General features: G+C 46.7%; 1 protein-coding gene and 1 pseudogene across 1 annotated transcript in view; one reads left to right on the top strand and one right to left on the bottom strand.

The window, feature by feature from the left end:
- Positions 1–17823: 17823 nt before the first annotated feature.
- Positions 17824–17942, bottom strand: LOC134897927 (5S ribosomal RNA; annotated as a pseudogene).
- Positions 17943–20343: 2401 nt separating this feature from the next.
- The window catches only part of LOC135057045 (oocyte zinc finger protein XlCOF6-like), a 117344-nt gene continuing 110200 nt past the window's right edge, over positions 20344–27487 (top strand). The window contains exon 1 of the mRNA XM_063962915.1: positions 20344–20432. The gene's annotated coding sequence lies outside the window, so the exon portion shown is untranslated. The remainder of the gene's footprint in view (positions 20433–27487) is intronic.

The raw sequence follows: 27487 nt of genomic DNA, 5'->3' as shown, positions 1-27487 counted from the left end.
CCAGCAACTTCTGTTCCCGCAGTGGATATCACCTTGCATCAGTTTGCCAATATCTGGAAGAGCGTACGATCAGCTCTGCTCAAGGCATCGTTCAGGTACAAGAAGTTTGCGGATAAGAAGCGTCGAGCAGTTCCTGCTCTCAAGGTGGGTGATCGGGTATGGTTATCCACGAAGAATTTGAGGTTAAGAGTTCCCAGTATGAAGTTTGCACCTCGCTATATCGGTCCTTTCAAGATTGAACAAGTCATCAATCCTGTTGCTTACAGACTCCAGTTGCCTCCCTTCTTAAAAATACCCAGGACATTCCATGTTTCCCTGTTGAAACCGCTGATCTTGAATCGGTTTCATTCCTCACTTCCTCCAACTCCGAAAGTCCAAACTCAACGAGGCGTTGAGTATGAAGTAGCCAAAATCCTGGACTCACGTCACCGTTACGGTCAACTACAATATCTTATTGACTGGAAGGGTTATGGCCCTGAGGAACGTTCATGGACCAAATGCTTCTGATGTCCATGCTCCTGCCTTGGTCCGGAGATTCCATTCCAAGTTTCCTCAAAAGCCAAAGAAGTGTCCTGGGGCCACTCCTAAAGGGGGGGGTGCTGTCACGATCCGGGTATCTGGACGCCATTTCTTACCCATCAGATGCCTCCTAAGGTTGGCTCAGCGCTCCAGGACCGGATCCCATCTGTTATCCTGATGTTTACATTCCTGTATCCTCTCCTGTCACTCTGAGACGCGGTCACAGTAAACGCCATATTACACCTGGCATGGCGTCTCCCGCGGCCTCCGCCGCCGTCCCTGAGCTTCTGCATGCAGAGTGTCTGAGTGGCGATTACGTCAGCCGCGGCCTCCGCTGTGTCCGCGTGGTTGGGTGTGCACCTGTCAGCTTGGCGCCTCCTGTCTCCGGTGGCCGGCGCCGCCATTACTGTTTTCATTTCCACATGGATTACAAACCAAACTTCCCTCCAAGTGTCTGCATGGGCGCAGCCATCTTGGATTCTGTCAGCTGATCATTTCCACCAATCTGTTCTTAGTATTGATAATCTGCATAATTGCCTAGCCAATCCCTTCCTTGCTGCAGGTATACACTGTGCCTGAGCAAGGAAGGCGTCAGTGCTTTGGTTGTCAAACCTAGTTCCTGTTTGTCTCTCTCCTGTGATTGTCTTCCAGGTTCCAGCTCCTGTCTCAAGACTTCCACCATAGAGACCCGCACCAGCATTCCACCTGCGGTGTAGCCTGACTCTCCGATCCATTGTGGATTCATCTGTTTCCAGCTACAACATTACCTGCTTCCAGCCCAGCTTCCAGCAGAGTACAGCTTCTCTTAAAGGGCCGGTGTCCTTTCTACAGTTTACCACTCTCCACCGGTATTATTATTTCTCCGCTCTCAAACTCTACATTTCATTTATATTGCATCGCTCTCAAGCTTCATTTATTATCTAACTGGTTCCAGCCAGTATCCACTCCGTGCCAACATCTGTCTGGTTCCAACCAGAACCCACAGCAGCTATTTTTATTTACAGCAGTCCAGCTTTCCCTGGAACACCAGCTGGTACGATCCTGGGCTTTCTTCATTGCTACAGTCAGGCCTGGTAAGGACTTTCCAACTCGCAGATAATAAGAACTGTCTCATACTACCAGAGCTCTGTGGTCCCTGCCACCCTGTAGTTCCCAGGAACTGTATTATTTCTCTGCTGATTTTATGTTTCTTTTACTGCTACTGTGATGCATGGAGTTTGTCATAAATAAACATCATTGACTTTTATTCAAGTTGTCGTGGTCACGCCTTCGGGCGGTTCTTCTTCATGTTACTTACATGTCCAGGGGTCTGATACAACCTCCCAGGTTCCGGTACATCTCAGCCCCTACAACTGAGGCTGCCTCCCGTCAGCTCAGGCCCTCAGTTGTGACAGGTAGTGTCTTGTTTGGTGACGGCCTTGCTGACCTGGTGTCTACCGCTACTGCGGGTAAGTCATCTTTTCTTCCTTATGTTCCCGCACTGCAGAAAAAGGCGCCCCATTATCAGATGCAGTCCTTTCGGCCTAATACATACAAAAAAGGAAGGGGCTCGTCCTTCCTCACTTCAAAAGGTAGAGGAAGGGGAAAAAGGTCCCCTGCTGTGTCTGGCACCCAGGACCAAAAGTCCTCCCCCGCCTCTACCTAGTCCACCGCATGACGCTGGGGCTGCCCTACGGGAGTCCGTACCGCTGGGGACCTGTCTCCGAATCTTCAGTCAGGTCTGGTTTCAATCGGGCATAGATCCTTGGGTACTAGACACAGTGTCCCAAGGGTACAAACTGGAGTTTCAGGGGATGCCCCCCCCCACACACACACAGATTTTTCAAGTCAGCCATGCCAGTTTCTATTCCAGAAAGGGAAGTAGTAATTGCTGCGATACAAAAGCTATCAACAGAGGGTCATTGTCCCGGTTCCCCCGTCCCAACGGGGGGAAGGGTTCTATTTGAGCCTCTTGGTCGTGCCGAAGCCGGATGGCTCGGTCAGACCGATCCTGAACCTAAAATCCCTCAATCCATACTTGGAAACTTTCAAGTTCAAGATGGAATCTCTTCGAGCTGTGATCTCCAGCCTAGAAAGGGGGGATTTTATGGCGTCAGTCGACATAAAAGATGCCTACTTACACGTCCCGATATATCCTCATCAGGCCTTCCTGAGATTTGAGGTGCAGGATTGTCATTACCAATTTCAGACGTTGCCGTTTGGGCTTTCCACGGCCCCGAGGGTCTTCACCAAAGTGATGGTACTCCTACGCAAGCAGGGTGTCAAAATTATCCCGTACTTGGACGATCTCCTGATAAAGGCGAGATCAAAAGAGCAGTTGCTATGGAATGTGTAACTCTCCTTGACGGTTCTGCAACATCACGGTTGGATTCTAAATTTGCCAAAGTCTCAGTTGATCCCGACAACTCGGCTGCCCTTCTTGGGCATGATCCTAGACATGGAACTACAGAGAGTGTTTCTTCCGGCGGAAAAGGCTCTGGAAATCCAGACCATGGTCAAGGAGATTCTGAAACCGGCAAGAGTGTCGATTCATCAATGCCCTCGAGTGCTAGGGAAGTTAGTTGCGGCTTACGAAGCCATTCCGTTTGGCAGGTTTCATGCCCGGGTGTTTCAGTGGGACCTGCTGAACAAATGGTCCGGGTCTCACCTGCACATGCATCGGAAAATAAGTCTATCTTCCAGGACCAGAATTTCTCTCCTGTGGTGGCTGCAAAGTTCTCACCTTCTAGAAGGACGCAGGTTCGGAATCCAGGATTGGGTCCTGCTGACCACAGATGCAAGTCTCAGAGGCTGGGGTGCAGTCACACAAGGAAGAAGTTTCCAGGGAAAATGGTCAAGCCAGGGATCTTGTCTCCACATAAATGTTCTGGAGTTAAGAGCCATTTACAACGGCCTTCTGCAAGCGAAAAACCTTCTTCAAGATCTACCTGTCCTGATTCAGTCGGACAACATAACAGCGGTGGCGTACGTAAACCGCCAGGGCGGAACAAAGAGCAGAGCGGCAATGGCAGAGGCCACAAGAGTTCTCCGTTGGGCGGAACAACACGTGAGCGCTCTGTCAGCAGTCTTCCTTCCGCGCGTGGACAACTGGGAAGCAGACTTCCTCAGCAGATACGATTTCCATCCAGGAGAGTGGGCCCTTCATCAAGAGGTATTTGCAGAAGTGACAAGGAAGTTGGGGAATTCCTCAAATAGACATTATGGCATCTCGCCTCAACAAGAAGCTTCCGAGGTATTGTTCCAGGTCAAGGGACCCCCAAGCCAGTGCAGTGGACGCCCTGGTAATTCCGTGGGTGTTTCGGTTGGTGTATGTGTTCCCTCCACTTCCTCTCATTCCAAGAGTGTTGAGGATCATAAGACGAACAAGGGTTCAGGCAATAATCGTCGTTCCAGATTGGCCACGGAGGGCCTGGTATCCGGATCTTCAGGAATTGCTCATAGAAGATCCTTGGCCGCTTCCTCTCAGAGAGGACCTGTTACTGCAGGGGCCATGCGTATTTCAGGACTTACTGCGGCTGCGTTTGACGGCGTGGAGGTTGACCGCCAGATCCTAGCTCGTAAAGGTATTCCCGGGGAAGTCATCCCCACTCTCCTTAAGGCTAGAAAAGAGGTCACGGCGAAGCATTATCACCGTATTTGGAGAAAATATGTGTCATGATGTGAAGCCTAAGGAGCTCCTACGGAAGAGTTTTAGCTGGGTCGTTTCTTAAATTTTTTGCAGGCAGGCGTGGATGCAGGCCTGAAATTGGGTTCCATCAAAGTGCAGATTTCGGCTTTATCTATTTTCTTTTAAAAAGAATTGGCCACTCTTCCTGAAGTTCAGACTTTCGTGAAGGGAGTGCTGCATATCCATACTCCGTTTGTGCCACCCGTGGCACCGTGGGATCTTGACGTGGTGTTACAATTTCTTATGTCTCACTGGTTTGAACCTTTGCGAAAGGTTGAATTAAAATTTCTCACTTGGAAAGTGGTCATGCTTTTGGCCTTGGCGTCTGCCAGACGAGTGTCGGAGTTGGCGGCTTTGTCTCACAAGAGCCGATATTTGATTTTTCATGTGAATAGAGCGGAGTTGAGGACTCGTCAACAATTTCTGCCGAAGGTGGTTTCTTCGTTTCACATAAAATAAACCTATTGTGGTGCCTGTCGCTACGGATGCTGTGGCAGTGCCAAAATCTCTTGATGTCGTGAGAGCTTTGAAAATTTATGTCGCCAGAACGGCTCTTGTTAGGAAAACGGAGGCTGTTTGTCCTGTATGCTTCCAACAATGTTGGAAATCCTGCTTCCAGGCAGACTATTGCACGCTGGATTTGTAATACAATTCAGCACGCTCATTCTTTGGCTGGGTTGCCGTTGCCGAAGACGGTAAAGGCCCATTCTACCAGGAAGGTGGGCTCGTCTTGGGCGGCTGCCCGAGGGGTCTCGGCACTTCAACTTTGCCGAGCAGCTACGTGGTCGGGTTCAAACACTTTTGCTAAGTTCTACAAGTTTGATACCCTGGCTGATGAGGACCTCATGTTTGATCAATCGGTGCTGCAGAGTCGTCCGCACTCTCCCGCCCGGTCTGGAACTTTGGTATAGACCCCATGGTCCTTTTGGAGTCCCCAGCATCCTCTAGGACGTAAGAGAAAATAGGATTTTAATACCTACCAGTAAATCCTTTTTCTCCTAGTCCGTAGAGGATGCTGGGCGCCCATCCCAGTGCGTACTGTTACTTGCAGTTGTATTGTTGGTTGTTGTTTTCGGTTACACGATGGTTGTGTATCGGTTATGTTCAGTCTGTTGCTGTTTTTTCGTTCATACTGTTCTCTGGTATTCCTGATAATCCAGTTGTACGGTGTGTTGTGGTGTGAGCTGGTAGGTATCTCACCCTTAGTTTAACAAAAATCCTTTTCCTCGAAATGTCCGTCTCCCCTGGGCACAGTTCCTATAACTGAGGTCTGGAGGACGGGCATAGAGGGAGGAGCCAATTCACACCCAGTCAAAGTCTTTTAGTGTACCCATGTCTCCTGTGGATCCCGTCTATACCCCATGGTCCTTTTGGAGTCCACAGCATCCTCTACGGACTAGGAGAAAAGGATTTACCGGTAGGTATTAAAATCCTATTTTTTTGGTGTAGTTTCTTCATAAAGTGACCGGGAACCCAATTAGTGCACCGTGTCCCCTCACAGCTTCGGGCATGGTACCTCGCTCTGCTACCGCTGCGCTCGGCACAGGTTACCGTTCCCAATCGTAGTCCACGTGGATCGTAAAGTATGAAAAATGTTTCAGAAAAAGAAAAAGTGTGAAAAACTCTTGTCGACTTTTTTTGCATGTCGACCTAATGGTTATGTCGACCTATTTCTAGTGTCGACCTAATCACTGTCAACCAATAGTCCTGCATAACTATTTAAGCAATACAGTTCTGATATATTCCATCCTATTAATGTTTTAAGTGCACAGTTTATAGGGGGCATATTTCTTTGTAAATGCACGATTAGCTGATGTAAAAACACATCAAACACTCACTACTGACTTAATTATACGATCATGTGAAATACTACAATGCAGGCTAAGTGGCAATTCTATAATTGGACATCTGACGTTAACATTTGAGGAACAGAAAAATAAGAATTTACTTACCGATAATTCTATTTCTCGGAGTCCGTAGTGGATGCTGGGGTTCCTGAAAGGACCATGGGGAATAGCGGCTCCGCAGGAGACAGGGCACAAAAAAGTAAAGCTTTACTAGGTCAGGTGGTGTGCACTGGCTCCTCCCCCTATGACCCTCCTCCAGACTCCAGTTAGGTACTGTGCCCGGACGAGCATACACAATAAGGGAGGCATTTTGAATCCCGGGTAAGACTCATACCAGCCACACCAATCACACCGTACAACTTGTGATCTAAACCCAGTTAACAGTATGACAACAGAAAGGGCCTCTTAAAGATGGCTCCTTAACAATAACCCGAATTAGTTAACAATAACTATGTACAAGTATTGCAGATAATCCGCACTTGGGATGGGCGCCCAGCATCCACTACGGACTCCGAGAAATAGAATTATCGGTAAGTAAATTCTTATTTTCTCTATCGTCCTAAGTGGATGCTGGGGTTCCTGAAAGGACCATGGGGATTATACCAAAGCTCCCAAACGGGCGGGAGAGTGCGGATGACTCTGCAGCACCGAATGAGAGAACTCCAGGTCCTCCTTTGCCAGGGTATCAAATTTGTAAAATTTTACAAACGTGTTCTCCCCCGACCACGTAGCTGCTCGGCAGAGTTGTAATGCCGAGACCCCTCGGGCAGCCGCCCAAGATGAGCCCACCTTCCTTGTGGAGTGGGCTTTTACAGTTTTAGGCTGTGGCAGGCCTGCCACAGAATGTGCAAGTTGAATTGTGTTACAAATCCAACGAGCAATCGACTGCTTAGAAGCAGGTGCGCCCAACTTGTTGGGTGCATACAATATAAACAGCGAGTCAGATTTTCTGACTCCAGCCGTCCTTGCAATGTATATTTTTAAGGCTCTGACAACGTCCAACAACTTGGAGTCCTCCAAGTCGCTAGTGGCCGCAGGCACCACAATAGGTTGGTTCAGATGAAATGCTGATACCACTTTAGGGAGAAAATGCGGACGAGTCCGCAGTTCTGCCCTATCCGAATGGAAGATTAGATAAGGACTTTTATAAGATAAAGCCGCCAATTCAGATACTCTCCTGGCAGAGGCCAGGGCTAGTAACATAGTCACTTTCAATGTGAGATATTTCAAATCCACCTTTTTCAATGGTTCAAACCAATGGGATTTGAGGAAATCTAAAACTACATTTAGATCCCACGGTGCCACCGGAGGCACCACAGGAGGCTGTATATGCAGTACTCCCTTGACAAAAGTCTGGACCTCAGGGACAGAGGCCAATTCTTTTTGGAAGAATATTGACAGGGCCGAAATTTGAACCTTAATGGATCCCAATTTGAGACCCATAGATAATCCTGATTGCAGGAAATGTAGGAAACGACCCAGTTGGAATTCCTCCGTCGGAACCCTCCGATCCTCGCACCACGCTACATATTTTCGCCAAATGCGGTGATAATGTTTCACGGTGACTTCCTTCCGTGCCTTATCAAGGTAGGAATGACTTCTTCTGGAATGCCTTTCCCTTTTAGGATCTGGCGTTCAACCGCCATGCCGTCAAACGCAGCCGCGGTAAGTCTTGAAAAAGACAGGGACCCTGCTGTAGCAGGTCCCTTCTCAGAGGTAGAGGCCACGGTTCGTCCGTGAGCATCTCTTGAAGTTCCGGATACCAAGTCCTTCTCGGCCAATCCGGAACCACTAGTATTGTCCTTACTCTTCTTTGCCGTATGATCTTCAATACCTTTGGTATGAGCGGCAGAGGAGGAAACACATACACTGACTGGTACACCCAAGGAGTTACCAGTGCGTCCACAGCTATTGCCTGTGGATCTCTTGACCTGGCGCAATATTTGTCCAGTTTCTTGTTGAGGCGAGACGCCATCATGTCTACAATTGGTCTTTCCCAACGGTCTATTAACATGTTGAAGACTTCTGGATGTAGACCCCACTCTCCCGGATGAAGATCGTGTCTGCTGAGGAAGTCTGCTTCCCAGTTGTCCACGCCCGGGATGAACACTGCTGACAGTGCTATCACGTGATTCTCCGCCCAGCGAAGAATCTTGGCAGCTTCTGCCATTGCACTCCTGCTTCTTGTGCCGCCCTGCCTGTTTACATGGGCGACAGCCGTGATGTTGTCCGACTGAATCAACACCGGCTTTCCTTGCAGGAGAAGTTCCGCCTGGCTTAGAGCATTGTAGATTGCTCTTAGTTCCAGAATGTTTATGTGAAGAGACTTTTCCAGACTCGTCCATACTCCCTGGAAGTTTCTTCCTTGTGTGACTGCTCCCCAGCCTCTCAGGCTGGCGTCCGTGGTCACCAGGATCCAATCCTGAATGCCGAATCTGCGGCCTTCTAATAGGTGAGCCTTCTGCAACCACCACAGAAGTGACACCCTTGTCTTTGGTGACAGGGTTATTCGCAGGTGCATCTGCAGATGCGACCCTGACCATTTGTCCAACAGATCCCTTTGGAATATTCTTGCATGGAATCTGCCGAATGGAATTGCTTCGTAAGAAGCCACCATTTTTCCCAGGACTCTTGTGCATTGATGTACTGACACTTTTCCTGGTTTTAGGAGGTTCCTGACCAGATCGGATAACTCCTTGGCTTTTTCCTCTGGAAGGAAAACCTTTTTCTGAACCGTGTCCAGAATCATTCCTAGGAACAGCAGACGAGTTGTCGGGATTAAATGGGATTTTGGAATATTCAGAATCCACCCGTGTTATCTTAGCACCTCTTGAGATAGTGCTAAAGCTGTCTCCAGCTGTTCTCTGGACCTTGCCCTTATTAGGAGATCGTCCAAGTATGGGATAACTAATACGCCTTTTCTTCGAAGAAGAATCATCATCTCGGCCATTACCTTGGTAAAGACCCGAGGCGCCGTGGACAATCCGAACGGCAGCGTCTGAAACTGATAGTGACAGTTTTGAACAATGAACCTGAGGTACCCCTGGTGTGCGGGGTAAATCGGAACGTGTAGATACGCATCCTTGATGTCCAAGGATACCATAAAGTCCCCTTCTTCCAGGTTCGCTATCACTGCTCTGAGTGACTCCATCTTGAACTTGAACTTTTTTATGTAGAGGTTCAAGGACTTCAGATTTAGAATAGGCCTTACCGAGCCATCCGGCTTCGGTACCACAAATAGAGTGGAATAATACCCCTTTCCTTGTTGTAATAGGGGTACTTTGACTATCACCTGCTGAGCGTACAGCTTGTGAATGGCTTCCAACACCCTCTCCCTTTCGGAAGAGACGGTTGGTAAGGCAGACTTCAGGAAACGATGAGGAGGATCCGTCTCTAATTCCAACCTGTACCCCTGAGATATTATCTGCAGGATCCAGGGGTCTACCTGCGAGTGAGCCCACTGCGCGCTGTAATTTTTGAGACGGCCCCCCACTGTCCCCGAGTCCGCTTGAGAGGCCCCAGCGTCATGCTGAGGTTTTTGCAGGAGCCGGGGAGGGCTTCTGTTCCTGGGAAGGAGCTGCCTGTTGGTGTCTCTTCCCTCTTCCTCTGCCTCGTGGCAGGTACGACAAGCCCTTTGCTCTCTTATTTTTGTAGGAGCGAAAAGGCTGCGGTTGAAAGGTCGGTGCCTTTCTCTGTTGGGGAGTGACTTGAGGTAAAAAAGTGGATTTCCCGGCAGTAGCCGTGGCCACCAAGTCTGATAGACCAACTCCAAATAACTCCTCCCCTTTATACGGCAAAACCTCCATGTGACGTTTTGAATCCGCATCGCCTGTCCACTGTCGTGTCCATAAGGCTCTTCTGGCTGAAATGGACATAGCACTCACCCGAGATGCCAGTGTGCAAATATCCCTCTGTGCATCACGCATATAGATAAATGCATCCTTTATTTGTTCTAACGACAGTAAAACATTGTCCCTATCTAGGGTATCAATATTTTCAATCAGGGATTCTGACCAAACTACTCCAGCACTGCACATCCAGGCAGTTGCTATAGCTGGTCGTAGTATAACACCTGCATGTGTGTATATATTCTTTTGAATAACTTCCATCTTTCTATCTGATGGATCCTTAAGTGCGGCCGTCTCAGGAGAGGGTAACGCCACTTGTTTGGATAAGCGTGTGAGCGCCTTGTCCACCTTAGGGGGTGTTTCCCAGCGCGCCCTAACCTCTGGCGGGAAAGGGTATAATGCCAATAACTTTTTTGAAATTATCAACTTTTTATCAGGAGCAACCCACGCTTCATCACACACGTCATTTAATTCTTCTGATTCAGGAAAAACTGTTTGTAGTTTTTTCACACCATACATAATACCCTGTTTTACGGTATCTGTAGTATCAGCTAAATGTAACGTCTCCTTCATTGCCAAAATCATATAACGTGTGGCCCTACTGGAAAATACGTTTGAATTTCTACCGTCGTCACTGGAATCAGTGCCCGTGTCTGGGTCTGTGTCGACCGACTGAGGCAAAGGGCGTTTTACAGCCCCTGACGGTGTTTGAGGCGCCTGGACAGGCATTAATTGATTGTCCGGCCGCCTCATGTCCTCAACTGACTGTTTAAGGGAAGATAAACCATCACGTAATTCCACAAATAAAGGCATCCATTCTGGTGTCGACCCCCTGGGGGGTGACATCTGCATATTTGGCAATTGCTCCGCCTCCACACCAATATCGTCCTCATACATGTCGACACCACGTACCGACACACACCGCAAACTCACAGGGAATGCTCTAATGAAGACAGGACCCACTAGCCCTTTTGGGGAGACAGAGGGAGAGTCTGCCAGCACACACCACAAAGCGCTATATAAACAAGGGATATCCTTATATTAAGTGCTCCCTTATAGCTGCTTTAATATATATATATATAGCCATTAATGTGCCCCCCCTCTCTGTTTTACCCTGTTTCTGTAGTGCAGTGCAGGGGAGAGACCTGGGAGCCGTTCTGACCAGCGGAGCTGTGACAGAAAATGGCGCCGTGTGCTGAGGAGATAGGCCCCGCCCCTTTTTCGGCGGGTTCTTCTCCCGCTATTTTTCCAGTCAGGCAGGGGTTAAATATCTCCATATAGCCCCTATGGGCTATATGTGAGGTATTTTTAGCCTTGTATAAGGTTTATATTTGCCTCTCAGAGCGCCCCCCCCCAGCGCTCTGCACCCTCAGTGACTGCCCAGTGAAGTGTGCTGAGAGGAAAATGGCGCACAGCTGCAGTGCTGTGCGCTACCTTATGAAGACTGAGGAGTCTTCAGCCGCCGGTTTCCGGACCTCTTCACGCTTCAGCATCTGCAAGGGGGTCGGCGGCGCGGCTCCGGGACCGGACTCCACGGCTGGGCCTGTGTTCGATCCCTCTGGAGCTAATGGTGTCCAGTAGCCAAGCAGCAAATCCACTCTGCATGCAGGTGAGTTTACTACTTTCCCCCTAAGTCCCACGTTGCAGTGATCCTGTTGCCAGCAGGACTCACTGTAAAGAAAAAAACCTAAACTAAACTTTCTCTAAGCAGCTCTTTAGGAGAGCCACCTAGATTGCACCCTTCTCGTTCGGGCACAAAATCTAACTGGAGTCTGGAGGAGGGTCATAGGGGGAGGAGCCAGTGCACACCACCTGACCTAGTAAAGCTTTACTTTTTTGTGCCCTGTCTCCTGCGGAGCCGCTATTCCCCATGGTCCTTTCAGGAACCCCAGCATCCACTTAGGACGATAGAGAAATAAGAATTTACTCAACGGTAATTCTATTTCTCGTAGTCCGTAGTGGATGCTGGGAACTCCGTAAGGACCATGGGGAATAGACGGGCTCCGCAGGAGACTGGGCACTCTAAAAGAAAGATTAGGTACTATCTGGTGTGCACTGGCTCCTCCCTCTATGCCCCTCCTCCAGACCTCAGTTAGGGAAACTGTGCCCGGAAGAGCTGACACAAGGAAAGGATTTGGAATCCAGGGTAAGACTCATACCAGCCACACCAATCACACTGTACAACTTGTGATAACCATACTGTGATACGAGTGTGATATGAAAGGGTGAGAGTGGGGTTTTCTGACTGACTTCCATTTTGTGCCGCAGTAACTATGCCACATAATGACAAGAGAATAACAAGGGCATTTGTCTCATGAAACAAGATGTTCTAGAAGAAGGATTCTTAGAATAGACAAGGACTCATGTTGTTATTTTCAGTTTGGACAAGGACTCATGTTGTTATTTTCAGTTTAGACAAGGACTCATGTTGTTATTTTCAGTTAGATAAGATGTTTCAGAATGCTATTATTCACCAATCAGTGTAAGACATATGTTTTCAGTTTTGTATAAAGGACGGGGAATGTTAGGGGAATTTCGGAATCCACCTGGGACGCTAGCAGACGTGCTGCGTGTGAATACCGAATTTCTCCTTGAGACGATCGTCTTGAGATTCCCCGATCCAGAGTGCTCAAGTGACGCTACAATATTCGGTAAGATATTGATGTAGATATTAAGATATTGATGTAGTTTCTTGATATTATACCTATATTTATGATTATGTATTAATACCTGACGAAAATACTATAAGAACTAATAAATTATTTACTATTGAGACATAAAAGTGTTGTTTGTTTTGCTGCATTAAAGTGTAAGCCTGTTCTGGGCAACAGTGAGCGCAGAATGTATTGAGCAATCTCACACACCCTAGTTCTATACAGCAAGACATTTTTGGCGTAGTCGGCAGGATAATGTTTTATTGTATCTCGGCATAGGAAACGTGTAGCGCAAAACTCTTTTGTACGGTGGAAGGTCCTGGCCAGACTGACTCCTGTGCAAAATTTTGACAATTGCCAAATTGCCAACTTTTTGCCGATCTACAATATAACATAGTTTAATTAGGATGTTTTGCAAGAAAAAGAAGGGAACAGAACAGATTACTGTTCCAGGATGGACTGAGAGTCCATATAGTATTATAGCACGAGAGTTATCAACGTCAGGATTAGCAGAATCATGGGATGGTAAACTCAAGAATGCAGAACCCCTTGATGTTGTACAGGTACTCGAGGGGGTCCCTGCCAAAGCAGGTGATGTAGTAGCACTAGGTAGGCGGTGCTGGATCCTGGCATCCGCTTACCGCAAAATGCATCAAAGATATGAACAATTACAGTCAAAATATCTGAAGATAGAACAGACTACCGTTGAACAACAAGGAACGATAGGATTATTGCAGTGCAGTAATCAGATGTTATTAGAGAAAATTCAGATATATCAAAGTGTCGCTGAAAAGGCTGCTGTCAAAGTAGCTCAGAACAAATATAAGAAAAGAAAAGGGAGGGTGAACACGCGAAAGGTGCGGGCAATTGTTGCCTCTGCTAACCTTCAATGGGATCCCGATATGTGGGATGGTGATGTATGGGATAGTAGTGAGGAGGAGGGAGAAGAAAAGGGGGGATGGGATCCTCCCAATCCTGTCATTGACCCTCCTGGGGCAAATGCTTGTCCTGTCTCGTGCAGGCAATTAACTAAGGTTGCAGAAGATGGAGGGCAGGCAGTCCTCAAAGAAAAAATTATACTGCAAGATTTCACTCAAAATGAAGTCATGGAATTATTGACCAAATTTTCACAACGCCCCGGGGAAGGCGTCCTTACCTGGCTGGTCCGTTTGGTAGAGGATGGTGCTGGAGGGGTTGATGTAGATAGACAAGATGTTGCAAAATTTAGAACTCTATCCAAAGATAGGACAATTATGAGGGACGCACAGTTATGGTTCGCCAGAGAGGGTAATGCTCAAGTACAAACTGTCACGATCCGGGTATCTGGACGCCATTTCTTACCCATCAGATGCCTCCTAAGGCTGGCTCAGCGCTCCAGGACCGGATCCCATCTGTTATCCTAATGTTCACATTCCTGCATCCTCTCCTGTCTCTCTGAGACGCTGTCACAGTAACGCCTTATTACATCTGGCATGGCGTCTCCCGCGGCCTCCGCCGCCGTCCCTGAGCTTCTGCATGCAGAGTGTCAGAGTGGCGATTACGTCAGCCGCGGCCTCCGCTGTGTCCGCGTGGTTGGATGTGCACTTGTCAGCCTGGCGTCTCCTGTCTCCAGTGGCCGGCGCCGCCATTACTGTTTTCATTACCACATGGATTACAAACCAAACTTCCCTCCAAGTGTCTGCATGGGCGCAGCCATCTTGGATTCTGTCAGCTGATCATTTCCACCAATCTGTTCTCAGTATTGATAATCTGCATAATTGCCTAGCCAATCCCTTCCTTGCTGCAGGTATAAATACACTGTGCCTGAGCAAGGAAGGCGTCAGTGCTTTGGTTGTTAAACCTAGTTCCTGTTTGTCTCTCTCCTGTGATTGTCTTCCAGGTTCCAGCTCCTGTCTCAAGACTTCCACCATAGAGACCCGCACCAGCATTCCACCTGCGGTGTAGCCTGACTCTCCAATCCATTGTGGATTCATCTGTTTCCAGCTACAACATTACCTGCTTCCAGCTCAGCTTCCAGCAGAGTACAGCTTCCCTTAAAGGGCCGGTGTCCTTCCTACACTTTACCACTCTCCACCGGTATTATTATTTCTCCGCTCTCAAGTTCTACATTTCAGTTCATATTTCATCGCTCCCAAGTTCATTTATTATTTAACTGGTTCCAGCCAGTATCCACTCCGTGCTAACAACAGTCTGGTTCCAGCCAGTATCCACAGCAGCTGTTTTACCTTCAGCAACCCAGCTTTTCCTGGAACACCAGCTGGCACAATCCTGGGTTATCTCCATTGCTACAGTCGGGCCTGGTAAGGACTTTCCATCTAGAAGATCATAAGAACTATCTCACACTACCAGTGCCCTGTGGCTCCTGCCATCCTGTAGTACCCAGGAACTGTATTTATTCTTTGCTGACTTTTACGTTTTCTTTTACTGCTGCTGTGTTGCGGAGTTGTCATAATAAACATCATTGACTTTTATCTAAGTTGTCGTGGTCACGCCTTCGGGCAGTTATTATTCATGTTACTTACATGTCCAGGGGTCTGATACAACCTCCCAGGTTCCGGTACATCTCAGCCCCTACAACTGAGGCTGCCTCCCGTCAGCTCAGGCCCTCAGTTGTGACACAAACTAACCTCTTAACTGTGGTTGCATATGGGGTAAATTCCCGGTACACTGATGAGATACCTACCTCTGACAAACCATGGACAACCCTCAGAGAGTATATTCAACGATGTAAGGAAGAGGCTATGAAAGCCGCTGTGCTTTTAGAAGAAGCCGCTGAATATTTACAAGGAAGGGTTTCAGTAGCAGCTCGAGCTAGGCTCGTGAAGACAGCTCCCCCTGCATATAAGCCAGTGGTCCTGACATTATTAATTTCTATGACAGATCAAAGATAGGAAGATGTAATCGATAAGATGCGGGAATTACAGGACATGGGAGAATGGAATAGGGATAGAGCAGAGTCAAACACTAGAGGAGGGAGTGGAGAACAGGGATACAGACAAACCGGCAACGCAGATAATAGAGTATCCAGACGGGAAATGTTCCAAGCTCTTTTGAAAGCGGGAATAGATAAAGAAACCATAGATGGGAAAGATACTCCCTATTTATGGAAATTGTATAAGCAAAAAATTTTGTCAGGCAAGAAAATTGCTTTTGCAGGGAATACCAGTGAGAAAGAGGTAAAAGAATTTAGGGATCAAGAAAAAGCAATTAAGGGAGGAAAATTGCCTGACTGGGAGATGTTTGAAAAATTATATCCCTGGGAGGATATTGCCGCTAAAGTAGCAACACGTTTGAAGCCTACTGCTCCTCCCGAGGAACAGGAAGATTCAGAGGGTGATGCATAGGTAGCCAGCCAAGCCCCTGTATGGATTCGTCATGATGAGAGACCTTATGTCAAATTGGGAATCCATTGGTCACGGGGCAATGTACAAGAGGTCCCCGCGTTAATTGACACAGGGGCGGAGGCTACCCTAATATATGGAAATCCCAATAGATTTAAAGGACCCCGAATTAAAATTGCAGGGTTGGGGGGTCGAGTAACGGAAAGGGGTACAGGTGGAAATACCTCTAAAAATAGGAAATTTACCTATTAAGAAATGCCGAGTACTAATAGTACCCATTAGAGAATATATTATAGGCATTGATGTTTTAAAAGGACTGACCCTTTATTTAGATACAGGAAAATTTAGTTTTGGAGTCAGAAGTAATTGTATTCAGGCCAGACCTATTGTGGTGAGAAAAGTAAAAATGCCCCCAGTACATGTCCCACCTGCAACTAAATCAATTGCAATGAAACAATATCGTATACCGGGGTGCCATCAAGAAATAAGCGAAACCATTAAAGAATTAATGGATACAGGAGTGGTACGATATACCACTACTGCTTGGAATAATCCGGTATGGCCAGTGAAAAAGAGGATTATAGAGAACTGAATAAATATACACCCCATTGACAGCCGCGGTACCGGACACAATAACTATTATAGAACAAATACAGGTGCATCCAGGGACCTGGTATGCCGTAATAGATCTGGCCAATGCGTTCTTTACTATACCTATAGAAGAGAGGGGCACAAGACCAGTTTGCCTTCTCTTGGATGGGTAGGCAGTACACTTTCTGCCGATTACCGCAGAGATGGATACACAGTCCCACAATCTGCCAGAGAGTAGTAGGGGAACATTTAGATGAATTCAAGTTACCAGCTAATATGCAGATATCACATTATATCGATGATATAATGATTCAAGGAAATACTGAAGAACAGGTTAAAGAACAATTAGACTTGTTAATAGAACACATGAAAAATAAAGGGTGGGAGATTAATCCCGCCAAGGTGCAGGGACCTGCACAAGCGGTGAAGTTTTTGGGGATACAGTGGAATAAAGGACATAGGGAAATCCTCCCTAAAGCCAGGCAGAAGATCCTAGATTTCCCCACCCCCAAAAACAAACAAGAAACCCAATCCTATATTGGGCTGTTTGGCTTTTGGAGGCAGCATATTACTCATTTAGTATCTCACAAAGTAGACATGATTCCGCACCAGTTCTAAAAGTTCAAAATGAGTAGTAAATAATAATGGAGTACCAGAATACCGTATGATATATACGAATAATTCGTATTTTGATAAATAGTTCTGGTGGTGCACCCAGAGTCAGAGACAAACTAGAAAGAAAATTGATTACAGAAGACTCTTGTGTCTGTGCACTCTTTTTCTAAATTTGTTAGTATGAGAAGATTAAAACATAACTTTTATTAATTCATTAATTTAAGAAAAAATCCACACTAAAGTTGTCCACCACAATTAATTCAACTAAATATATTGGTACACATATATACAGTTCAGCCCGTCAGCGTCTCTGAGAAATGCCATATCTAATTATTGTGGCTGATCAAACTCGAAAAGTTGGGGTGAGTATAATCCACAGCCAACCATTAAAATGTAGAGAGCGAGTGTTATTGAAAGAAATGAATCAGCAAAACAATATAGGAAATGTTCTGGTTAGTCTATGTTATTAGACTTCAGGAGGGATGTAGACACTCTGGCTCTACACCCTGATCCTATCCCACCAACACAAGCTCTGCTTGTATTAATAGGACCTCCAAGGGTCATTGAACCGAAAGGTTATCAGGAGTATAGATCCTTATTAGCATTGACCAATGTCAAATCTGTGACATGTCAGGGAAGACGGTACTTAGGAAAGGTAGCGTAGATTAGTGAAATAGGCGAAAGAAATTAATGGAGGAAAATGTGGTGATCCTGCTGTTGGCTTGGAATCGAGAAGGTCATGAATTACAACACCGGGTATTCTCTGGGGGTCACCCTCACAGATACTGACCCAGCCCACCACCGTTTTGCTTCCAAGATCGGACGAGATCGGGCTCTGTCGGTGGGGTATGGTAGTAATTACTTGGGCCTACTATGGCCGACTCACCAATGAGAGTGCACCTAAACAAGAATGGGGAGAGAGATAGAGGAACGGGGCGGATCTGCTGTCTATATTAGGCACAGGATATACCTGTGGATCATGGATGAGAGTCCGCAGATATATAGAGAAATGGAAAAATGAAGAGATTGAAGATGAAAGGCAGAAAAAGAAACAGAGAAAACGGGAGAGAAGAAAAAAAGGGGGAGAGAGGAAGGAGAGCTGAGTGGAGATTGTGACGAATGTCTGCTTGGTATCACACCAAAATGCTGTCAAAAACAAATATTAATTAGGTATACACCCAAGTAACTGGCAATGTTGGATATATTCGGTAATTCCTCTATTTCAATAGAGAGAGTGAGTGTTGGTGCACAGGCCCTGATAGGTGCCAGTTGTCACACTTATTCACACATATGCTGCAAAAACACCAATGTGCAAATGCTATGTATACCTTGCAGCATGACAGATGAACATAGTGATATTCCTGCCTGGATCCCTAGATAGGCCTAAATATGACACCTTATACAAAGCTGCAGCACTATAACATCAGACATGGTGCACAGGCATTAGGGTAATCCACATTCTCAGATATGTTTGGGAGTACCCCTATAAACAGTATAACAGGTAATAGGGGTAGGCAGGCCCCTGCAACAATGGTTGACTGGATACTTATACACTTGCCACTGCTCTATTCAAGGCTATCCAGAGAGGGTGACCAAAAAAAAAAAAAAAACCACCTTAAAAATGACAATAAACCCTAGTGGTTAAAAAGGGGTAATTATGATAATATGGTTGAAAGAGAGCAACAGTGATGGCAATTTGAGAGAGAGAAAAAAATACAAATATTTGAAAAAAGAGAAATGATGAGAAGAATATAATATAATAGTCACTGCCCCGATCCATGGGCTGTCCTGATTGGGGCAAACAAAAATTATATTGTGCCGATTTACTACATTGGTAAATGGAGTCAAATGGAGATAGACAAAAATAAGGGGGAGGGGGGGGGGGGTTTGTTTGTACCGGTCCCTGCCCAGGTCCCTGGGTCAGTCACTGAATATCAGGATGCAAAATTTACTCCTCAGGTCCTTGGTTGATGTTGGAGTGATTCATGCTGGAATGCTGAGATAGGTCATGCTGAAATGCTGGAAAACACGTTTCACCCGTCCTGCGGGCTTGTTCACTTCCAATGCTGCTGGTCTAATGTGATAGCTAGGGTTTAAATACCTGTATAAGTCACATATTGGGGGATCTCACAGCTCCCAATGCCCTAAGTGTGGAACCACGGGTGCTGATTTCTGGCATCTGCTCTGGGTGTGCCCTGGCGTGTCTCGTTTTTGGATGGCTGTCATACGCACTATAGGTGATACGGGGGTCCCCTCCGCCATATGCACACCTGCTTTATGTACCCTGTTGATAGTGGACGAGGAAGCTCTAGACCCACCTAGCAGAAGATATGTTATCAACCTATGCGCTTTAGCCAGAGTCTGTATAGCCCGGCTGTGGCTGGCGGGTGAGGCCCCGACAGTTAAGGCCTGGATAGCCCTGGTCAACGAAACTGTCGCACACGAAAAATTTGTGTTCCTGGCGAGGAAGGTGGAGAGGAAATGGTGTACAATTTGGGGCAGATGGATAGAGTCTAAATACTTCAAGGATTCATAAAATCCTGCCATGTGCCTTTCTCCTTACTTTGTCCCGGTACATTTTGGGGGTGGTTGCCCCGCGGCCGGCCTTGCAGAAACTCAGTGTATTCTACTGTGCTTGATCTGATATACTGGTGTCTGTTTCGGAAATTCATGTTTGTGATGCGATACTCTCAAGAATAGTCCATCTGAGACTATACGATATAGGAGGTATTATATATAATTGATGTACCATGTGCTCTGTATATGTGCAGTTGTTTTGCGCATATTGGGTATGTATGTAATGTTATGCATGTTTTCTTTTTTTTTTGTGTGAAATGTTCTTGAAAAATTTAAAATTCTAATAAAAAATTATTGAATTAAAAAAAAAAAAAAATACCTGTATAAGTGGTTATCAGCCAATAGCTGCTATGTGATTAAATAGCGGAGATCATCCTCAGGCCTCCGCTGTAATCAGCGGAAGTGACGTGTTTAGTCTGGTTGCTAGGCAACCTATGCATCGTACCTTGATAAGAATGTCTCACCAGGAGGGGGAGAGAATGTTGATTAACTCTTTAATGGTGTCCTCGTTAGTACAGTGTCCTCGTTAGTACAGTGGGTAATACACTACGGCAGCAAGGATAGCCGCTCGTCTGTTTCTGACAATTATTAATAAGTCATCAGCCTTGTTGCGCCACGTCATGTCCGGTAACTGTTTCCGGCGTCTGGTTGCTAGGATGCAAAGTGTCCTCAGCTGCGTTAGGTGACGTCATCTTCCATCCAAGGATCGGATATGGCGTCTGGGTTAAGGCGTCCCGTCGCTCGGCAACCGAGAGTATACGTCTGACAAGCGGGTGGGACTGTGTTAGAGCTCCCAAGGCCAGTCTATTCCGTATATTGCTGCCTGCTGTCTGGTTAATTGCTGGAACGGAGGCTCACCGGGCTTGATATAGGCCTAGTTATATTATGGACAGGGTTCACTGCAATACCTTAGTTTTGAATAAGAAGTATTGATATGTAAACCTGGGTGATGTACATATAGGGGGTGATAAAAGACAATACATTACTAATTAGCTGATATTGGAAATGAAAAGATCAAATATGTAAATTGTACGGTATATATATTCAAATCTACGACATATACCCTATATTATATAGTATATATTGCACAATATACCCTATATAGTACACTGCATATGTACAGTACATGTATAAAATCTACGACGTATAACATATATTATATAGTATATTACATAATACATAGTAAGGATAATGAGATAGGACCTTTTGTTGGCTATGTGTTGAATAGGGCCCCAAAACCACTGAGCGTTTGGATAAGGGTGGAGAATCCTATGTGGTGCCTAGGTGAGAGTGAGTGTAGGAAAAATGAGGATGTAGTGTTGGGAGTGATATGAGGTATGTGTATGTGTCAGATTAGAACTAGATGGGCAAATGTTGAATAAGGTGGTGCAATCCACCGTGAGAGTGAAAGTACGTGTAAGAGGTGTGATGGTGATACTTGATTGGAAAATGTGATAATCGTGTGGGTTGTTATTCTCGCTGATGTTGATAGATGTGGGGTTACAAATCACACCCATTAATTATGGGTGTGCGCATGGTAAATGAACACATATGGGGGGTTTGATAAATGGGGGAAGGGAGGGATAGGATAAGTGAACACACAGGTGCGTTAAGAAATATATATAAACCAGTGGTCAGTGTATGGTGAACAATTCATAGTGAGGTAAGTGAAAAACAATGTGGTACGTGGTGCGGATAGGGCTGGTGAGGGGGAAGGGAAGGAGAGACAAGGAAATAAAAATTAGAAAAATCGGTGTTACTAGTGTTCTGCCTGACACTTTAAGAGAGGAGGAAAATTGGATGATATCCAAGGCAAGATGGTGATTGCAGACATTGGGCCATCACCTTTGCCGTTTATTAGAAAGGTAGATATTTAAAGAAAGGCACCATAATTTATGCTTTCATTAAGGCCCATTGGTCTGTAAGTGTTTAGTTTGAATATCCACTCTGTTTCCTTCTTTAGTAGTTCCTTGGTCAGGTCCCCTCCTCTAATGCCTAACTGGACTTTTTCCAGGCCAAAGACTCTAAGGTCTTTTTGAAAGTCTGTATGGCAGGAATGAAAATGCCTGGCGACCGATGTCAGTTTTCTCATTCGTGTGAGATCACTGGCTGCATTCCGACAGGTTCCCACATGTTCCAGGATCCGCTCCTTGAATTTCCGGGTCGTCATTCCAACATACCTCAAATTACAACTACATTCAATGCAGTAGATCAGGCCTTGTGTGCTACAGTTAAAGAATTGTTTAATAGATATTGGTTGACCGTAGCGATCTGTTATTGTATTTATTTTGGCTAACTGGGGACAGGCTTTGCAGTGTCCACATGGAAAAGTGCCTCTCAGGGTATTAGACCTGATTGTACTGGATTGGAAGTGACTCCGTACAAGGAGGTCTTTGATGTTCCTTGACCTCCTCCAGCTCATTTGAATATTGGTGTCTATCCATGGTGCTAGGGTCTCGTCAAGTTGAAGTATGGGAAGATGTTTTTCAATTGCTTTTTTGATCTGTCTCCATTCCGGGCAGAATGTTCCAATAAACCTGATCTTATCATCTGGTTTATTGGGGGTCTTGGTTGAAAAGCTAAGAGTGTTCCTTGGTATCTTGGTTGCCTCTTTATAAGCTCTTTTCAGAGATCTTTTACTGTACCCTCTCTCATGCAGCCGGCGAGATAGTTCCTGGCTCTTATGTTTAAATACTTCATCTTCATCTTCGGAGCAATTTCTTCGGAGTCTGAGGAACTCCCCTTTCGGTATGTTTTCCACCGTTGGCGGGAAGTGTGCACTGGTTTGGAATAACAGACTGTTGGTGGATGTTTCTTTCCGAAAAAGTTCTGTGGACAGGCTGCCTGTGGTAGATTTATAGATATTAATGTCAAGAAAGGCTACTTTCTCCTGATTGATGGAGATGGTTGACGAGGAGGAGGAGCAGAAGATTTAGAAACGGATGATCTTCCTCGCTCGGTTGCTCTCTCTCTGAACCGTAGATCAACCTTCGTGCCAAGTGAAATTAGCTCATCCAACTTAGAAGGCAAGTCTCTGGTAGCTAACTCATCTTTAATGCGTTCTGATAAGCCATGCCAGAATGCAGCATACAGGGCCTTGTCGTTCCAGGCCAGTTCTGATGCCAGGATTTTGAACTGTATAAGATACTGTCCCACAGTACGTGTTCCCTGGCGTAGACGGAGAATCTCGGATGAAGCAGCGGTTACCCGGCCTGGCTCGTCGAAGATGCGCCTGAATGTTGCCACAAAGTCAGTAGAGGAGGACAGCAGGGGATCAGACTTCTCCCATAAAGGTGATACCCAGTCAAGGGCTGGGGAAATTGCCAGGTTGAAGCTCAAAATGGATTTCGCATTGGTTGAGAAATCCCCTGCAGAACCTTGGAGATCCGTCAAATTTTGCTGGCGTTGGAAGATGAAGACGTGGAATGGAAATGGGTAAGGTGGGTGGGGTTACAACTGGTGTCACTGTGGTGGACACACCAGACGTGCCAGATCCACGGAGGGTCGTCTGAATCCCATCCAGCCTGTCAGAGTCGGTTTAGCTTGTGTCCCCGGAGGGGGCGCTAGTGGGTCAGTGGAGGTAGGAGGAATGAAATGAGGAGGCAGGATTGGATTTCTGCGCATGTGCACAATGTAGTTTTATTAACAAAGGAAGTCCAGATAATAATGCAGCAGAAAATAAACAAAAGAATGCAATGGTAATGGCAATGGTAATGGCAATGGTAATGATACAGCTTGGAAGCTGAAAGTCTATGGCAGAGTATAATATGCAGATATGGAACCGGAATAGTTTAAAACGTGGAGCCAGCAGAGGTGGAAGTAATGGTAGCAAACCTGGTAGCAATGCAGGAGACTTGATGTTAATGTCCACTGTGCTGTTGGAAATGCACAGGCAGCATGCAGGCTGAATCACAGGTGAGATGACCGGATGCACCTGGAGAGAGAGTCTCTACTGTTGAGGGCTGGAGCACACTGTAGATGTGGAAGGTGTGAAGCCAGAAAGGTATTGCTGTAATGCTGGTGCTTGTAGTTCCACGGAGGTAACAGAGGTACAGGAGAATATCCAGGAACACGGAGGAACAGGAGAGTAGATCCAGACACATGGGTCGCAGGAGTGACACAAAGTTCAGGACAACCACTGACTCACCCTGCAGCTCCTGATATACCCCCTGATCGGCAGGCATTGGCTGGAGTGAGACAAAGAGGTGCGGCCAAGCTCCGGATTGGCTGCCGCACTTACACTGGAGGATACTGTCATGGCGGCGCCCATGCCGCGGCCCGGCAGGAACGCGGCGTGCTCACACGCCCGCTGACATCAGGAGCGCTCCCAGGCCTGAGACGACATCCAACGACAGGGTGACGGACGACAGTGACATGCAGTGACCCCGGACGGAGTCCGCACCGACGGACAGATGTAACTGAGGTGAGTCGATTCCTGACAGTACCCCCTCCCTTAAGGGTGGGCACTGAACACCCACGTGGCTTGGAAGGATGAGACCTGTGGAAAACACGGACCAACCTGGGACCGTGGACATCAGCGGAATTCACCCAACTCCTCTCCTCAGGACCGTAGCCGGCCCAGTCGATGAGATATTGCAGACGACCATACCGGTAACGGGAGTCCAGAATCTTCTCTATCTCGAACTCTACGCCCCGCTGAGTTTGTATACTGGGACCAGCTGGAAGAGCTCTTTGGAAGCGATTCAGGACTAATGGTCTGAGGAGAGAGACATGAAAGGCATTAGGAATTCGTAAGGAAGGGGGTAATTTGAGCTTGTAGGCCACAGGACAAGGAACTCTTTCACTGGAGAAAGGACCGATGAAGCGTGGTGCAAACTTCATCGAAGGCACTTTAAGACGAAGGTTCCGAGTGGAAAGCCAAACTTTATCACCAGGTTTCAGGCTGGGAACTGCACGTCTTTTGCGGTCGGCAAAGAACTTATACCGGGCAGAAGCTTTTTTGAGAGAAGTATGAATCTTCCTCCAAATTGACGAGAACTGACTAAGGACAGTAGTGGCAGCAGGAACATCGATGCTAGGAAGGTCTTGAAAATCAGGAACACGTGGATGTTGTCCATAAACAGCGAAGAACGGAGTAGTTTCAGTAGCAGTATGGTAGCGGAAATTGTGAGCGAATTCAGCCCACGGGAGCAGATCCACCCAGTCATCTTGGGAAGATGATACGTACAGTCTCAGAAAGGTCTCCAACTCCTGGTTTACCCTCTCTGTCTGCCCATTCGTCTGAGGATGGTAGGCTGACGAAAACTTGAGATGGACTTGCATGGCAGAACAGAGGGCTCTCCAAAACCTTGCCACAAACTGAACTCCACGGTCAGATATTATTTCAGTGGGTAGTCCATGTAAACGGAAAATCTCCCGTAGGAAGATTTGAGCAAGTCTTGGAGCTGAAGGAAGTCCTTGGAGTAGAACAAAATGGGCCATTTTGGTAAATTTGTCGACCACTACCCAGATGGTATTGAATCCTTGGGAGGAGGGAAGGTCAGAGATGAAATCCATGGACAGATGTGACCAGGGACGGCTGGGAATGGATAATGGCTGTAACTGACCTGCTGGAGACTGACGAGGAATCTTGTGCTGCGCACATTTAGGACAGGACGCCACAAAGTCTTTGATGTTGACTTTTATCTTCGGCCACCAGTATGTCTCGGAGAGAAATTTGAAGGTCTTTAGGACACCAGGATGCCCAGTAAATTTAGACTGATGAGCCCAAGACAGCAACTTAGAATGGAGTTCAGGAGCAACAAAAGTCTTACCAGGAGGCGGAGCAGGAGAAACTTGTGATGAAGCAAATGCAACAGGATCCAGGATGGAACGTGGGACTGGATCGGACGACTCGCCTTCAGATTCCATAGATCGGGACAAAGCATCTGCTTTGATATTCTGAGAACCTGGGCGGAAATGAAGCTTAAAATTAAAATGGGAGAAGAACATAGCCCATCGGGACTGGCGAGGATTAAGGCACTGAGCTGCCTTCAAGTAGAGCAGGTTTTTATGATCCGTATAGATGTTGAATGGAAACTTCGCCCCTTCCAGGAGATACCTCCATTCCTCAAGGGCCAGTTTGATCGCCAGAAGCTCTTGATCTCCAATGGAATAATTAACTTCTGCAGGAAGGAACTTGCGGGAAAAGAAACCATAGGGATGAACCTTCCCATCAGCACCCACCTGAGAGAGAACAGCTCCAACTCCTACTGTGGAAGCATCCACCTCCAACTCGAATGGCTTATTAACATCTGGCTGCAACAAAACTGGGGCGGTCATAAAAGCCAGCTTGATTTTCTGAAACGCAGCCAAAGCATCTTCTGACCAGTTGGAATGATCTGCCCCTTTCCGAGTTAGGCTAGTAATAGGAGCAATGAGAGTTGAAAAACCTCGGATAAATTTCCTATAATAATTGGCGAATCCCATGAATCGTTGAATGGACTTGAGAGTATTCGGAATGGACCAATTGGCAATAGCTTCCAATTTTGCCGGGTCCATCTGGAGATCCGATCCAGAAATTATATACCCCAGGAAGGGTATGGAGGAAACTTCGAAGGTACACTTGGATAATTTGCCGTAGAGACGGTTCTCACGAAGACGTCGGAGGACTTCACGGACTTGTAGACGATGAGAAGAGAGGTCTTGAGAGAAGATAAGGATATCGTCCAGGTAAACTACGAGATATTTGTACAGAACGTCACGGAAGATTTCGTTAACAAAGTGCTGGAACACTGCTGGGGCATTGCTCAACCCGAATGGCATTACCAGGTACTCATAATGGCCATCCCGAGTATTATAAGCTGTCTTCCATTCGTCACCGCTGCGGATTCTGATGAGATTATAAGCACCGCGGAGATCTAGCTTGGTGAAGATGCGGGCCCCCTTGACTCTATCAAACAACTCGGTAATGAGGGGTAACGGGTAGCTGTTTTTAATGGTAATATCATTAAGTCCCCGGTAGTCAATGCATGGACGTAGTCCTCCATCTTTTTTTTTTACAAAAAAGAAACCCGCTCCAGCAGGTGAAGATGAGGGACGGATGAATCCTTTCTGTAGGTTTTCTCTGATGCATTCACTCATCGCCTCGGTTTCAGGAATAGATAACGGGTAAGTGCGCCCCCTAGGTGGTTTCTTGCCAGGAATAAGGTCAATGGGGCAATCCCACTCTCTATGGGGCGGCAGGACATCAGCGGCCTTTTCACTGAAGACGTCAGAGAAATCTTGGTAGGCCACAGGAAGAGTAGACTGGGTCTTAATCTCAGAAGTCTTTACAGGACAAACTTGGGCTAAACAAGACTGACGGCAATGTGAACCCCAGGAAGCGAGTTGTAACGTAGCCCAATCACTCTGCGGATTATGTAGTTGGAGCCAGGGCATACCTAACACAATCTCCTGGGTTGCCTGAGGAATAACTAAAAACTTTATTAACTCAGAATGCAGGAACCCAACTCCCAGTATCACCGGCCTGGTTTGTTGAGCGATATACCCCTTAGAAATACGACTACCATCTACTGCCGTGATGTAGACTGGACATGGAAGTTCACAGACTGGTAAATGAAACTTGTCCACCGCAGCTTGAGTGATGAAATTCCCCGCTGCTCCACAGTCTACCAACGCAGTTGCAGATTGGAGTCCAGCCGCCGTCTCTAAGGTCACAGGAAGAATGAGATCTTGGGTTGAAGGAGCTTGTCTAGAAGATCCCAACTTGACTCCTCCTTTACAAGTCAGGATCTGGCGTTTCCCGAACGCACTGGACAAGAATTAATTTGGTGACCTGTTGCCGCACAATAAAGACACAGTCTCTCAGGAAGTCTCCTTGACCGCT

The sequence above is a fragment of the Pseudophryne corroboree genome, chromosome 3 (genome assembly GCF_028390025.1).
Source record: "Pseudophryne corroboree isolate aPseCor3 chromosome 3, aPseCor3.hap2, whole genome shotgun sequence".
Taxonomy (NCBI): Eukaryota; Metazoa; Chordata; class Amphibia; order Anura; family Myobatrachidae; genus Pseudophryne; species Pseudophryne corroboree.
The sequence above is the reverse complement of the archived record's forward strand: the minus strand, read 5'-3'. Positions and strand labels throughout refer to the sequence as shown.